Source organism: Neolamprologus multifasciatus, chromosome 5, assembly GCF_963576455.1.
Source record: "Neolamprologus multifasciatus chromosome 5, fNeoMul1.2, whole genome shotgun sequence".
NCBI lineage: Eukaryota > Metazoa > Chordata > Actinopteri > Cichliformes > Cichlidae > Neolamprologus > Neolamprologus multifasciatus.
Genome location: NC_140443.1, coordinates 38,425,172 through 38,440,616, shown reverse-complemented (window position 1 = coordinate 38,440,616; position 15,445 = coordinate 38,425,172). Strand labels below are relative to the sequence as shown.

The window sequence follows — 15,445 nt, the reverse complement described above, 5'->3', positions numbered from 1 at the left end:
CAAATCATAGTATCTGTACTAAATCATAGTATTTCTGCCAAATCATAGTATCTGTACTAAATCATAGTATTTCTGCCAAATCATAGTATTTGTACTTAATCATAGTATTTCTGCCAAATCATAGTATTTTTGCAGAAACATAGTATTGCTGCCAAATCATAGTATTTGGACTAAAGCATAGTATTTCAACAAAATCACAGTATTTCTGCTATGTTATAGTATTTGTGCTAAAATGTAGTATTTCTGCCAAATCATAGTATTACTGCTAACTCTTAGTATTTGAGCAAAATATAGTATTTCTATGAAATCATAGTATTTCTGGTAAAACACAGTATTTGTTCCAATTCATAGTATTTCTGCTATGTTATAGTATTTAATGCTCAGTCATAATATTTCTGCTATTATAGTATTTGGTCTAAATTATAGTACATCTTCTAAAATATAGTATTTCTGCCAAATCATAGTATTTCTGTTAAGTTATTATGTTTCTTTTAGGTCAGAAAATATTTGCTAGGAGTTTATGTTAATGCACCATGTCAGCAATAAATATCAGAAAGCCCGTGTCTCTGTCTGTTAGGAAGGGGTGCAGCTGTATTGACAGGAACAACTACACAGCCTGATGAAGCAGAAAGAAGCAGCATCTCTGACTGATGGATTCAAATTGAGCAGGTCCAGGCTGTTTGACTGTCACACACAGGCCACTGTTCACGTGGCGCTGTAAGTGTGTCTGTGTGTGTCTGCATGTTTGTGTGCGAGATAGAGACCCTTTTGGGCCGCATGTCATTGGTGGATTCGAAGTGAATATATTCGGACTGTTTGGCATAGATCCTGTGTGTGTCTCTCTGTGCATTTGTGTTTACTTATGTGCCCATACTTTTAATTTTGTCTATCTGCTGGATGTTCTTTGTAGTTTTTCTGAAGTTTGTGCCAAATTGTCTTAGTTAAACCAAAAGTAGTTTTGAGGGAAGTTTATCTTGTTCAGCTTTTTTCAGCTGGTCATTTTACTTTTCCAGTATTCCTGCTAAATTGGCTGCTAGGTCCCCAGCCAGCCCAATCACCTGTGAGCACTGGCACATTCAAATTTACATGTGGGGTCCTGCATGGCTTTTCAGGCAGCCAATTGTCTAAGTCATATATCTTTAATAATTCGTATTTTCATTATGAATTGTCAACACAAGAATGACTGTTCTAGCCCCTACGGTTAGGACATTTTGGCCATTTGTTCGAGGGGTATTTCTGCTAAATTATAGTATTTGGGGGTGTCCAAATTCATACACCTTCAGATTTGCGGCACCACCAGCTGTCTCGGTGGATTTAATAAACTCAGCCGTCTGCTCCTTACTATCTAAAGATAACAGGACACTGGCGTAAATTCTCGATCATGTCACACTTCTGTTTAATCAGTTTACCTATTTGTGACAGTTTATACAGGAACGTAGAGGCCACACACACTACTGAGTCTAATTTTGATGTGTTTTAAGGACATTACATTGGATCAGCCTGTAGTATGTCTTTCCTCTTTAACTTTGAGTGTGACACCAAATCTAGACCTCCATGGGTTGGTAAATTTGATTTCTATTGATAATTTTTGTGTGATTTTGTTGTCAGCACATTAAACTACATAAAGAACCAAATGTTTAATAAGAATATTTCATTCATTCAAATCTGAGATGTCTTATTTTTGTTCTCTTTATTTTTTTGAGCAGTGTATATTCAGGGCTCGCAAAATCGCTAGCCCGATGTCCCGGGGCTAGCGATTTTTCCAGTCGGGCTACCAAAATCTGTCTCTGCCCTGCCCGTCGGGCTGTCATAGGAAGGAAAAATATATGTCAATGCTTTTGCATTCTTTCAGAAATGTAGCTGGGTAATTATGTCATTGGCATCGGTGAGCCACTGTCAATATGTGACATATTGAAATCGCGTTTAAATTTGCGCTTGTTTTTTGCTTTCACTTTGCAATCGCGTGAACTGTGTATAGAGAGCGACAGCACTGATTGGTGAGTGATGATAATCTGCGCACCAGCCTTTTATATGGACGCAAACGCGTGTTGCAACTTCTTATCTGGTGCGCGTCTTTTATTTTGACAGCAAATGCGCACATGCGGACCACTTATGTGCACCCGTGTAAATAACATAATGTTCTGCCGGGTGTGTTGTTGGTTTTCCCTCGATTTCTGAGTCGACAAGCGCCTTTGTTACTGGGACCAGTCATTGTAAGAAAGGCCCCCATTAGAACCCATGAGAAATGCAAGAAATGCATTATTGCTCAGTCTGCAATATCTTTCCCGGAACAAACACCAATTGCAAATAAAAAACTAAAAATAAACCTGAAAAATCTGTTTAGACCAGCTTACTATGTTGCAAAGAGTGAACTACCACTGGCACAATTTAGCAGCCTTTGCAAACTTCAAGAAGCAAATGGCCTCGATCTTGGTTCCACTTGCCTCTTACCTGTGACTTCAGTGGAAATGTCAGATTCAGGATCTGACACAGACTGATTCATGTTCTACACAGTTCTTACAAGTTCATAGAAATTTCTGTTCAATTAGAACCAAGTATTTGAGTTGATGATTGTAATTTTTATACAATGTTGTAATTTGTGTTTCAACAATTTTTTGATTAATGTTTTGTTTCCGTTACAATATTATACTTTAATGTATAATATTGTAACATCCAGTCTTTTTGCTGGAAATTACAAGTAGAAAGTTGAAATTACAATAGTAGAATTACAGTACAGTAGAAACTACTTGCACAGCCCTAGATTTGTAATATCAATTTTTACTTGGAACACTTTGGAATAAACACTGATAATTTGGCTTAAAGGTGCAATTACTTTGATTCATTATATAACATTGACACCTTCTTTAAGCTTTTTTGTAATAAGATAAACTTGTTATTTTGTAAGACACACATTCAGACTGCTGTATTCACAAAAATATTAAATGAGATAACGTCAAATACATTTTGCTAGTCTGTTTCATTGACTGTAACATTTGAATATATAGGTTTGTACTGTTATTATTTAAGGACAAATCAGTTTCTGTTACTCAGTGTAAGTGTTCAGTCACAATTGTCATCGAGAAGCTGCACTGAGGACCCAGACTTCCTGTTTCCCGACTGCCGCAGAACATCCAGCTGAAGAATCGTCATTGCCTATCATCGGATCACATCACCACAGCTCCTAATATTTACTTTGAATTTGAGATATCTAAGAGATTTACACACACTCTACTTAAAATCTAATAGTTTTATTATAGCCTGTTGATTGTTGTGATTTAATCTGCATATTACTTTGCTGTCACGGTTCTGTATTTTGAGTTTATTATATTTGGGTTTTATTCTGCTTCATGTATTGTTTGAGTTCCATGTTATTTTGTCTCTCAGTGTCGAGTCTGCGTTCTTGTTTAGTAATTCATGTTTCCTGTTTTATTGTGAAAGTCTTTGTCTTATGTTAGTGTGTGCAGCTTGGTTCCCCCGTCTCGTTAGCCCTGATCTCTCCCAGCTGTGTCTCCCTTCTGTTGCCCATTCCCTCATTACTACCCTGTGTATATAATCCCTGTGTTTTCCCGTGCTCGGTGTCGCGTCGTACCCTCAGATCCTGCCTGTGTGTTCCAGTTTGTGTTTTCATGTTTGGTTTCTGTTTTGTTGGTGCCAGCAATAAAGCTGTGGTTTTCAGTTATATTTCAGTCTCAGAATCTTGCACTTGGATCCACATCTCCACCTGCCCGCACACAGAGCCCTGACATTTGCAGAAGTTAAGATCTAATCATTAACGAGTCTGGTTAAAAATATAAGAAGTAAAAATATTCTGTTTTTGAAAAAGCTACAATAAAATTGACCCAAGTGTTTTCAGATAACTTTGAATATCTTTTATATTGAGTTTGGAATAAAGTCAACTTTGCTAGTCATGGGGGGAACGGTGATCGCAGTTTGCAGGCTGACTTCTAGTGAATATGCATATTTTGACCCTCACCCACGTAAGTCTACAGGAATGCCATTGTTGCTGGGTGTAAGTGGTGGAACTGCAGTTATGTTAAAATTCACACATCTTAACGGCATGATTGACAGGATCAAACGCTTGTACCGAATGTTTAGCATCGCCCCAGCCTGCACTTATGAGCTACAGCCTGTCGAGTTTCACAGAGATGTTAATTAAACCACTGAATACTGGTGCTGAAAGTTTTCCAGCACCAGCTGTGACAGAAACTTTAACCACTGAAGTGACGTCATCCAGAGCGGATTATTCTAATCAGACAGCTGCTGCTGAGATGAACAATCTTCCTTCTAATTATTTAGAAATAGAAATAGAAACATCTGCATCCTCTGTGGGAGGATGCAGATCTAAACATCAGATTCTGTTCCTCCGAATGATTCAAACACTGCCTCTTGTTCAACTAAGACATCAGAGGAACTCTCACATAAACTGTTGAAATGTAATAAACAGAAAAGGAGAAAAATTAAGAGAAGATTATTGTCCCAAAAAAAAAAAAACTACCACAAAGAAAGGAAAATCAGAAACAGAAAGAAAGGCAGATGTACACTTTTGATGAAAGCTTTAAGGAAAAGAAAAAAAATAGTAGAAAGTCAGAGTGTGTTGTGATGGGAACTGTTGCCAACAGCCTAGACTACAACTGTTCCTTAAACACATTTGTATTAATCATACTGTTCAATTTCCATTTCATTAACACAACACTGTTTCATTCATTTCCAACTCTTTATTACAATTTTCCCATATGAACACAAAATATTTGAAACTTTTAAACTTTTTCCATCATGAACATTTTCAACACCACAAACAGTTTTAACTTCTCACACCCTGTTTTTTTTCAATCTCTGAAACATGCTTGCCTTTCAGTTTCATGTTTACACAGACCATGGCCTCCTCGAGGTCTTTCTCGAATGGCTGCCACATGTGTGCTTCAATAAACAGGCTCTCTCCATCTTCCAATAGTAGCTCAAGCTGATTGGGACTGTTGGTAGTGGTGACGCCGACGACATTAACCTCTGCTCGTGCCTCTTCATTTGTCTGTCAATACACAACCACCTAGTAAGCATTTTAACCTTTAACTTCTTTCATCTAAAACAATCTGGTCAATTTGGCACATTTCCCCCCCCCCCCCAAATTCCCAGTTCACATACATAATGCATGGCATTATCTAACATTTATTTATGGATCTACTTCCAGATATCTATATACCAAATACAGCTATAAAGCTAGATCTGCATGATCATAGAATACATGCACCATCATATTTCCACCTACTGTGAGATAGTATGCATTTACATTTCAAAATCTATAATTCTAAACATTGTTTTTATATTGCTATTACATGTTGGTACAAATATACCTTCTTCATACCTAAATTTTTGTAAATGCTGTCATGTGCAGCTCGAATCCAAAAGTGGACTGTTTCACTTTGACGTGGGACACCTTTATGTGGTCTCCCACGTGAAGCTCATGAATGGCCGCCTCCCTCCACAAGCACACTCGCATGGTACAAGCATCCTGAAATCAAAGATCATAGAACACATTTATTCATAATTATTACAAAAAGCCACTCACTACCAAATTCAAGCCAACAACATAATATAATCTAAACCTCTACCACCAATCTCAAATATGACATCACTTTCCCTACTTTTAGTAGGACACTTCAGTTGCACCATTACCTGCTTTAACTGCAAATTTCTGATTGGAACTTCTTGCTTCCCTGACACCACTTTCCTGATGGCCAAACACTGAAAAGTCCATTACAATACATTATTTACAATTATTTAAACTTGAAAATGCATAAAACAGTCATGGCTTCTTAAGAAAAAAAGAGAACCAAGCAATATCCTGATCACAGCACAAATGCTCACCTCCACAACCTCCCCCTCTACTGTCATGAGCCCCACATTTGTAGAGCTCATCTTAAGCTGGGTCAAAGGAGCCGGGGGATGCAAAAGATCGTCTGCTTTGGAAAACAGCTCTTCGGGGACACACAGGGCAGAGGCTTTAAAGAATTGTGTGGCGGCACTAATATGAATGGCATAGGGGGGAGCTGTCCCTCTTAGCTCGTGCCCTTTAATTATGTAAGAAAACCCTTCCTGCACTTTCGATACAAATGCCTCATACAAAGTTACTTTAACAACTGTCACCCCGTCAGAGAGGGCTGCCACCATATTACACTTTTCAGTGATGGGTTTTGGCACTCCCTCCTTTACATCCCATTTTGTCACCCTTGGCTGTTCACAAAGTTTTAACACACGCACATGTAAGGGTGGTGGACGAAAATAAGGGGTCTCAGGACGACTATTGATAAGTCGCATCAATGCCATTCTGAAAGGAAAAAAAATACATTGACAAATTTATACATTTCTGCTAGATACACTTCTGATATTACAGTAAAACATTTCATGTAGTCTCTGCATTTTTATATAGACAAACCTCTTACAACTTCAAAAACACATTTAGGTGTAAGACATGGGTGGGCATTCCAGCCTTATAGGCTGGTGTCCTGCAGGTTTTAGATGCATTCTTGATCCATCACAGCTGAGTACAATTGCATTCTCAACAAGTCTTGAAGTTCTCCAGAGGCCTGGTAATAAACTAATAATTTGATTCAGGTGTGTTGACCCAGGGTGATATCTAAAATCTGCAGGACACTGGCCCTAGAGGCCTGTAGTAGCCCACGCCTGTCTTACACCTAAATGTGTTTTTTAAGTTCCTACTCAAACTACAACCCACAAATTATTACAGTACCTGTCTCAAATTACCATCATTATAGAATATAATTCTCAAAATAAATGTCACACTTATTAGCCTTCTTTAAATACATTCAAATATTACAACCGAAAAGTCTGTCCAACTCCCTTTTCATAAACCACAGAGAAAAAAAAAAATCACTTTTCTTGTTTTTTTTTGTTTTTTTTTTTAAACGGCTAATACTGCCTTTTGAAAATATTTTACAATACACTTCAGAAAACAAGGAAACATTATAGAAGTTCACCAAACATTTATGTTAACACAGATAAATACTTAACTTTACCACTTAACTGTGGTACTACCATCTTCTGAGATGGACACTAACAGTTTCACACTTCTGCAAGGCAAAGATTTTCACAATAAAACAGGAAACACTACTCAAAGACACGGACTCAACACAGAGGGGCGGACAGAAAATAATACATGAAACTCAAACAATACATGAGATCACAATTCCTAAAACATGGATAAACAGAAACGTGAAACTCTAATAATAATCATCATCATCATCATCAACACCAGCACAACAAGAGAACAAGAAAACAATCCATGATGCAAAATTAAACCAAAACATAATAATCTCAAAATACAGAACCGTGACAGAAAAAGTGTGAAACTGTTGACAAAACCAGAAATAAATCAATAAAATTGTTGCATCAATATACAATATAACAAACATACCAGTAAGTCACATATTCAAAAATATGAGCACAATATTCATCTGCTTAGTGAGTGCCCAAATAAAACATCAAATGAAATCACGCTCATGATCAAAATGTTAAAGAAACCACATGGCATATGAGCTAGCTTAACTTTACTAGCTTAAATTAGTAAAATTAAATTCAAACTACAAACTATGTCACGCTTTCACAACAAATAATAATGAACACAAGCCGTCTAAATGGTAACAAACAGTATTACTTACAGATGATGCCGTTTATCAACTTGTGAAGGCATGGATGGCAACAGATTAACAGAGGTGAAACTGCCACTGGCTAGATCTTGCAGAATAAAAATACACAAAACAACCACTAGAGGGCAAACTGCAGGACAGAAAATACCTAATGCCAGCATAGATTTTATGTGCACAATTCCAAGTCAATGATTTCCACCTGATAAAATCTGTTTTTACTCTGTTTTTACTTGATTTGTGTAATTTGCTGCACTTTTCCTTCCATTAAACACATCAGTAATATATGCCTTCGTGTCTCGCTATGAAACCTAACGGATCAATGGTTATGCTGTTTTGTGCCCTTGGCCTTAGCACCTGTAAAGGGATTTCTCAAACTGCTGAAGTCAGTTCATCTAGTTTTAGAAACTTTCACTGAACAGTCTATAACAGTGTCACAACTAAGCATATGCATAAGCACTTAAATACTTTAAATGAGAATAACAGAAAATTTCTATTACAGGAGCTAGAGCCTGTCCCAGTAGTCATAGGTAGAGCACACCTGGACAGGTCACCAGTCTGTCAGAGGACTAACACAGAGACAGACATCAGAGTAACAAATCTATTTAAAATTAATCTAAGTTTGCTGCAGCTGTATGTATGAACGTTTCTGTGCTCACAGTCCACCTCTCAGGAACCTGCAGTTCATTTTAAGTCTACTTTAAAACATTTTTCCTGCAAAAAAAATATTTTAATTCATCCAGAATTCTTTCACCTTTATGTGTTAAACTCGCTGAGTTAATGTAAACATTTGTTTAGCATGTTGCTTCCAAGAGTGGCACAACCAGTTATAAAGTAAAGTGGGCATTTCCTTTTTCACACAGCCAGGTAGGTTTGGATATCCTTTTTCCTTTAATAAATGGAATCACCTAAAAACTTCATTTTTATGTATTTTGGTTATATTTGTCTAGTATAAAATTGGCAGAAAGCCAAACAGAATTACAGGATGTTACGAACGATGCTTACAAATCTCCTTGACCTGATGAGATAGAGCACTTTAAATGTCATGTACTTTTTAATAACCCTCAAAGTAGACCACGCTAATGCTCCTGACGCATACACTTAAGCCATTAAAGTGCTTGATGAATGCTATGGGCAAGAGAAAACTAGCTTTGAAAGCACTAAGGAATATTCTCCAAAAGTTGATTCTGTTCATCTGGATGTAACGTTTTCTGGGAGAAACGTTTCGTCACTCATCCAGGTGACTTCTTCAGTCTCTACTAAGGAATATTCTTCAGGGCTCTAGACTAACTTTTTGCCATGGTTGCACTGGTGCGCCTAAAAATAAAATTTAGGCGTACAAGCACAAAAGTTAGGCGTACCCAAATTTTTTAACTGCATTGCTTAACACCGCAGTTTTACATGTTCACGTTTTTTTGATTTGTAAATGATTAACTAACAACCTTTCAACACAAAGCTCTTTATTTGTAGCAAAGTTCTACAAGAAAGATTATTTAAAAATGCTTGTGCTTAAAGTGCTTCACTGAGCTGAAATTTCAACATTAAACAAATTTAAAACATCTCAAGATATATTAAATTTAAAAAAAAATCCAAATTAAAAAGTTCCTCAAAGTGTCAAAGGCTTCACACTGAACATTTCAATATCCGAACAACTTGACATCTTATGGATTGTCCTCCATTGCAGTCACGTGCCCCTCAGATGGCCAGCTCCTGTAATTTGGCCTTCTTGATCTTTCGCCTTGGGTGAACCAGCTTGCCACACTCTCTCTAGCATCAAAATCTTCCAGACTTGGCCCCTCCACACTGATTCTTATCAGGTCATCCACTGTCTCTGAATGACGGGATGCTCTTGTGTCTGATTTAACCCTTGTGATGTCCACGGGTCATTTTTGTCCTCTAAAGAAATCTTTTGCTATCAAAAATGTGTTTTTTATTCATTAAATGGTCTGAAAATAACAGAAGTTATTCATTACTATACTATGCGTGATTGGAATAAGTTTTAAGTAATTTGATTTATTTATGGGGTTTTTATTGGATTTTATAACAGCTGCTGTCCTCAGGGGTCAAAAATGACCCCAAAGTACAAAGTGTTGCAAAGAGCCGTATTTTCACAACACACTGCTTTCAAACATCTTTGATCTTGGATCACTGATGTGTGGGGTCAAGCACTGGTCATAACAACCAAAACAACAACAACAACAGGCAGCACAATGAGGAGGCAGGTGCTCTATATTCAATGAAAGTTTATTTACACAGCACCGAATCACAACAACAGTCGCATCAAAGTGCTTGGTATTGTAAGGTCGACCCTACAATAATACATACACAGAAAGTAGCTCACAAGCCTCCATTGCACTAGAGATTTGCATACTTTGATGAGCATACATTTTTTTACCATGTTGTGCAAAGCAATGAGCAGCAGGCCAAAGCACATATTGTCCTCTAGTATAATGAGGAGGGAGAATCAATGTTCAGGAAGATCCAGGGTTAGAAGATAATGAAAATATAGCCAATATTTAGAGCACATGTTAACCTTTCTCTGAAAAAGCACATCACCCACCTGCAGAAGTGGAAGAAGACTATGAAGTGAAGGAAAGTGATGAAGAATCTGAACTATGTTCAAGTAGGTTCTCAGGCCTCCAGGGCTTGGTAGTCTGAGGAGCTTGGAAAGAAAGTGACTGGGCTTCTTGAAGTTTCTTGAATTTTCAGGATGTGAAACTGAAATAGAAGATGTGTCAGAGGACTGCACATCTTCTATTTTAATTATGATGAAGACAAAGAATCAAGCAGGAAAGAGGAGTCAGCTGAGACAGAGGAGTATTTACAGTAATGTGAGGAAACATTGATCTGGTCTTCTATCTTCCCAGTGTCAGACGATGCATGACTCTCTCATGGGCCTCAGAGAAAGACGATCTACCACAGTCCAAGCACATGTGCCAGGTCCCATACTCCTTCAGTTACTTTTCTACTCGAGTACTGAAAGCATTACACACAGTGTATTCTGCTTGTATTCTGCCTTTGAACGTTTACATGCCAATGGATGCATCAGAGACCAAGTTGGGGTTCAGTAACTTGCCCAAGGACACCTTGGTAAGAACTCCAGACTAGAGCACACAGAGATTGAACCAACAACCATCCAATCAGCAGATGACCTGCTCTACAGCCAACTCAATGACGAACAAGGAGGGACAACGAGAGAGGAAGAAAAATGGATCGAATGCAGCTGTAGGCGTATGTGGGTGTGTTGATTCTTACTGCCGAGCATCCAGTAGAGTCGCTACGGCCAGTTTATGACATCCTGAGTCTGGTAGAGAAGTTTTAAAGGTGACACAAGATTAATCATAGAAGCACAAAAAGGATATAATTTCTTGATAAAGACACAATAGATGATCATCGTTCATGACACAAACGTGCTCCCATTTGAGGTGTATGGAGCAAGTGGGCGTGTCTCCTGCTGTGATGTCAGACCCTGGTACTGATGTGACTGTATGAGCACCAAGTCCCCTTCAGAGGACTCTGTCCAACAGAACATCCAAGTAAACCAGGGATGAGATAAAAACATGGGCAGCATGTGATGCAGGTCCAGCTGTACATGGAACATGCTAGTGTACGATGGCAAACCGTCTCCTGCAGTCAGGACACGCCAGTTGTCCCTAACATTGCAGAAGGTTTCCAAAAGAAAACAATCACCTGTAACAACTTGTTTACTGTATATGACCCTTGGCCTGCAACTGCAGAAAGAAAGCTGTCCATGATGGGACCAGTGCAGAGGAATAAACCTGAGCTTCCTCCTGATGGGACCAGTACAGAGGAATGAACCTGAGCTTCCTCCTGCACTTGGGTAAAACATGGACACGCCTTTGTTCTTGCTTCAGGCTCTCATGTGTTCACTCAGACTCATGCCCTGCTGTCCTATCATGCCAAAATATAGAAAACTGTCAGGTAATGAGTTGGAATAAAGTTGAATAAAACCTTGAAACACAGAGATGGATGATATTTTATACTTCTTGCTTTATAAACAGTCAAAGCAAACGGGGTCATTTTTGAGCCCAGAGGACAACAGATGTGATTATTTGCTGCCAGTAAAAAACTTTAAGTAGTTTAAAAACAGCTTTCTAAATTAACTTTGACATAAACACGTCTGTGATCATCTGTTAAAGCAGCCGACTCTGGTTGTGAAACGATAATCACAATAACTGATGATTTAATTTATTTTTTACCCAAAAACAAAGAAAAAAAATCATTTTTATGAGGTTTTTATCAGACTTAAATTTGAAATGGAATAAAAAAAAATGTTTAAAAATGTTTGAATTAAGTTTTAATTAAAAGTGGGGGAAAAAATCCACTTCATATTAATTAAGTATCAATCAAACCAGATGGGGACATTTTTGACCCCTGAGGACCACAGGTGTGATTATGTGCTGCCATATAAAATTTATAAATGGTTCAAAAAAAACTTTCTCACTAAAGTTCAACATACAGCACTCTGTAGTTATTCAGATAGTCAAAATAATTTGAACATTTAAATATTTTATTTTCTCAATTTGTTTTTGCTCAAAAACACAGTGTACTTTATGTAAACAAGGTCTGGTGGCCCTAAAATGTAAAATGTTGGGTAAATTTTGTGTTAATGTGTTGGTCTTAAATAAAACTAAGGTGTAACACTGAATTGATTGACAATTTATACTTTATATTTTAAAAAACACTCAAATGAAGTGGGGACATTTTTGACCCCTGAGGACCACAGGTGTGATTATGTGCTGCCATTTAAAATTTATAAACGCTTGAAAAAAAACTTTCTCACTAAAGTTCAACATACAGCACTCTTTAGTTAGACAAATAGTCAAAATTATCTAAACAATTAAATATTTTATTTTCTTGTTTTATTTCCACTCGAAAACACAGTGTACTTTATGTAAACAAGGTGTGGTGGCCCTAAAATGTAAAATGTTGGGTAAATTTTGTGTTAATGTGTTGGTCTTAAGTAAAACTAAGATGTAACACTGAATTAATTAACAATTTGTACTTTATACTTTAAAAAACACTCAAATGAAGTGGGGACATTTTTGACCCCTGAGGACCACAGGTGTGATTATGTGCTGCCATTTAAAAAATTTAAATGGTTCAAAAAAAAAATTCTCACTAAAGTTCAACATACAGCACTCTGTAGTTAGTCAGATAGTCAAAATTATCTAAACAATTAAATATTTAATTTTCTTGTTTTATTTTCGCTTAAAAAACAGGGTGTATTTTTTGTAAACAAGGTGTGGTGGCCCTAAAATGTAAAATGTTGGGTAAATTTTGTGTTAATGTGTTGGTCTTAAGTAAAACTAAGATGTAACACTGAATTGATTGACAATTTATACTTTATACTTTAAAAAACACTCAAATGAAGCGGGGACAGTTTTGACCCCTGATCACCCCAGTTGTATGGAAATCGGGAGGACATTATGAGGGTTAATTCTCTTCTGTGCAGAGAACCCTCTTTCACATACAGGTAGGACCAGCATAATGTGTACAAGATGCAGGATGTTCTGAGAGAAAAATACATTCAAGAGATTTGTTGAACCAATTTGTGTGAGTTTTGCTATCTAACACAATCTTAGGAAAGAACATCAACCAAAACTGACCTTGTACTCTGAGCAGTATGGCTCTCTGGTCAACATGAGCTCCCAAAGGCTGAGGTAGGTCTTGTCTTTGAACATCCTGGCAATTAACAGCTTCAAACTTACAAACTCTTCTTTTGCAAGCTCTGCGTTTACACCATTTCTGAAAATGATGTGGTTTACACAGCTAATCAGTGTTCACATAAACAACATATCTACGACCAGCACACATGATATCGTAGCAATCCACCAGCTACCTTCTCAGGACTGTGGAGAAGTGATCCAAGAGAAAAGCAAGGTCATCAGCACCATGGTCCACTAAATCCTCTTTGTTCTCTGGCCAGCTATCATGTTTGAAAATGTTGAAGCATTTGACAGCTTTGATTGTGGCTGACTCAGAAGCACTCTCCTCTGTTGTAAGAACAAATACATTTTAATAAATGAAAATAAAAATATAACAATGCTGTTAACAATAATAAAAATATTTCTTATCTACATGTATTTAATACACTTGCCTAGGAGACTGCTGAATCTTGCTTTCAGATTTTTCACAGTAGATTTGATTGTTGCATCCATTACTTTTTTAGGTTTAGTTGCAGCAACACCATCTTCAGCCAGAGGTGATGCATCTCCTTTGAGTATTATTGTCTGTGTATTGCATAAACGATAAATAGAGATTGTGATATTGATATTAGAAATATTTGTGCAAATATAAATAAAAAATAATAATAAATAGTGTTCTCTGTTTAAATATAAGACACAGCTATATGTAGGCCTACCTGGAATTTGTAGACTGCCATTTCACCCTCTTTATCCTGCTGCCTCCTCTGCAGCCTCATATCAGTCAGGAACTCTGACAGTCTTCCATGAGGCTTGGGTCTTGCAACCATTATCTCTGTGGTCACCAGCATTTGTTCCAGGCTGCAAATAACCTGTTTGGGTATAACAATGCTGTATTTTTTTAAAAAGTTGAAGATGACCACAAACACAGTTCATATTTACACATCCCACTTTATCTCACTTACCTGTGGTAAGATGACATCATTCCTTTGAAGTAGGAGGCTAAACTTACTAATGCCACTGAACACATCTGTAATAAAATGGCAAAAGGCCACAAAAGTGGCATCTTCCATTGATTTCTTAACCTGTATGATATAACAATTAGTCACCTAGAACATTGATGAACTACATTCTTAAAAATTATAAAGTCAATAACAATTGCGTAATTCGCTAAAATAAAAATAATATTCAGAAATAATGCACTGACCTTCGTAGCTCAGCCTGCAATGTCTGCATTAGAAGAGGAACCTGCCAAATAGTCCATGTGGCGGTACACAGTAGTGAACTGCCCTGGTTTCAGAAAGGTCTCCAGGGCCCTTGAAACATGTGGGAGCCACCTTGTTCCCTTCACCCCACTGGGCACCAGCACATTTACTCCCAAGTCATCCCCAATGACCCTAAGCTCTCTCATTGATTTTGGGCTGAAATGATACTTCTTCCAAATTAAATGGACGAGGTCATACAACTGCCTGATCATTGGAATGTCCCTCTGAACTGACAACATTGCCAATCCCAATCTGAAAAGATAGTAAACTTTTAAATGTAGATATATCTGCTCTATAAAAGAAAGTAACCCACACAGTGATTTTAGAGTGTCAGTCATTTCGTGTCTTCTAGTCTTACCTGTGAGGCATACAGTGGAAGGGCACAATGTGGTCACCTGCCTCCTGCTACAGAAGGGCTATGACACCCCCTTTGGCTCTAACAGAGCTGCTGTTAATTTGGGCAGCAATCTATAGAAAAATATTTTTGATACGGTTTCAGTTATTATGTTACATGTTTGATTTTGTATAATATGTTGTTAGAGAATAAATGCTGCGCATTTAATTTGTGTCGGGTAAGAAAACATTACAGCGCATGTATGGTAGCAGGTTAGAGTGAGCCAGGACGGCAATGGAAATGTGGAAATGTGCGCGGTAGCAGCAAATAGTTTTTTGACCGTGACATCTTTTGTTTGTATGTACGAGTCAGAAATAAATCTGAACAGCTCACATTAAGAAGTGGAAGAATTGTTTTTTCGAAGCTTGGGACAGAAATTTGCCACTACATAAAAGTCAAAAAAACTAGTGAGTAACGGAGGAATGTTTTCCGCAGTGGAGCCACCGACTGAGACATAGAAAA

At 37.5% G+C, this 15,445-nt stretch overlaps 1 long non-coding RNA gene across 4 annotated transcripts; it reads right to left on the bottom strand.

Moving 5' to 3' along the window:
* Window positions 1-2,025: 2,025 nt before the first annotated feature.
* Window positions 2,026-13,694, bottom strand: LOC146519293 (uncharacterized). 4 transcript variants are annotated; one of them, XR_014874029.1, is made up of 4 exons: window positions 13,289-13,693; window positions 5,863-13,192; window positions 5,671-5,739; window positions 2,026-5,506 (listed from the first exon to the last, which is right to left on the bottom strand). It is a non-coding gene; the product is annotated as an uncharacterized LOC146519293 (long non-coding RNA). The 4 variants fall into 4 exon arrangements; XR_014874026.1 differs by having other exon boundaries at window positions 2,026-5,026; window positions 5,360-13,192; window positions 13,289-13,694; XR_014874027.1 differs by having other exon boundaries at window positions 5,671-13,192.
* Between the last annotated feature and the right edge of the window lie 1,751 nt (window positions 13,695-15,445).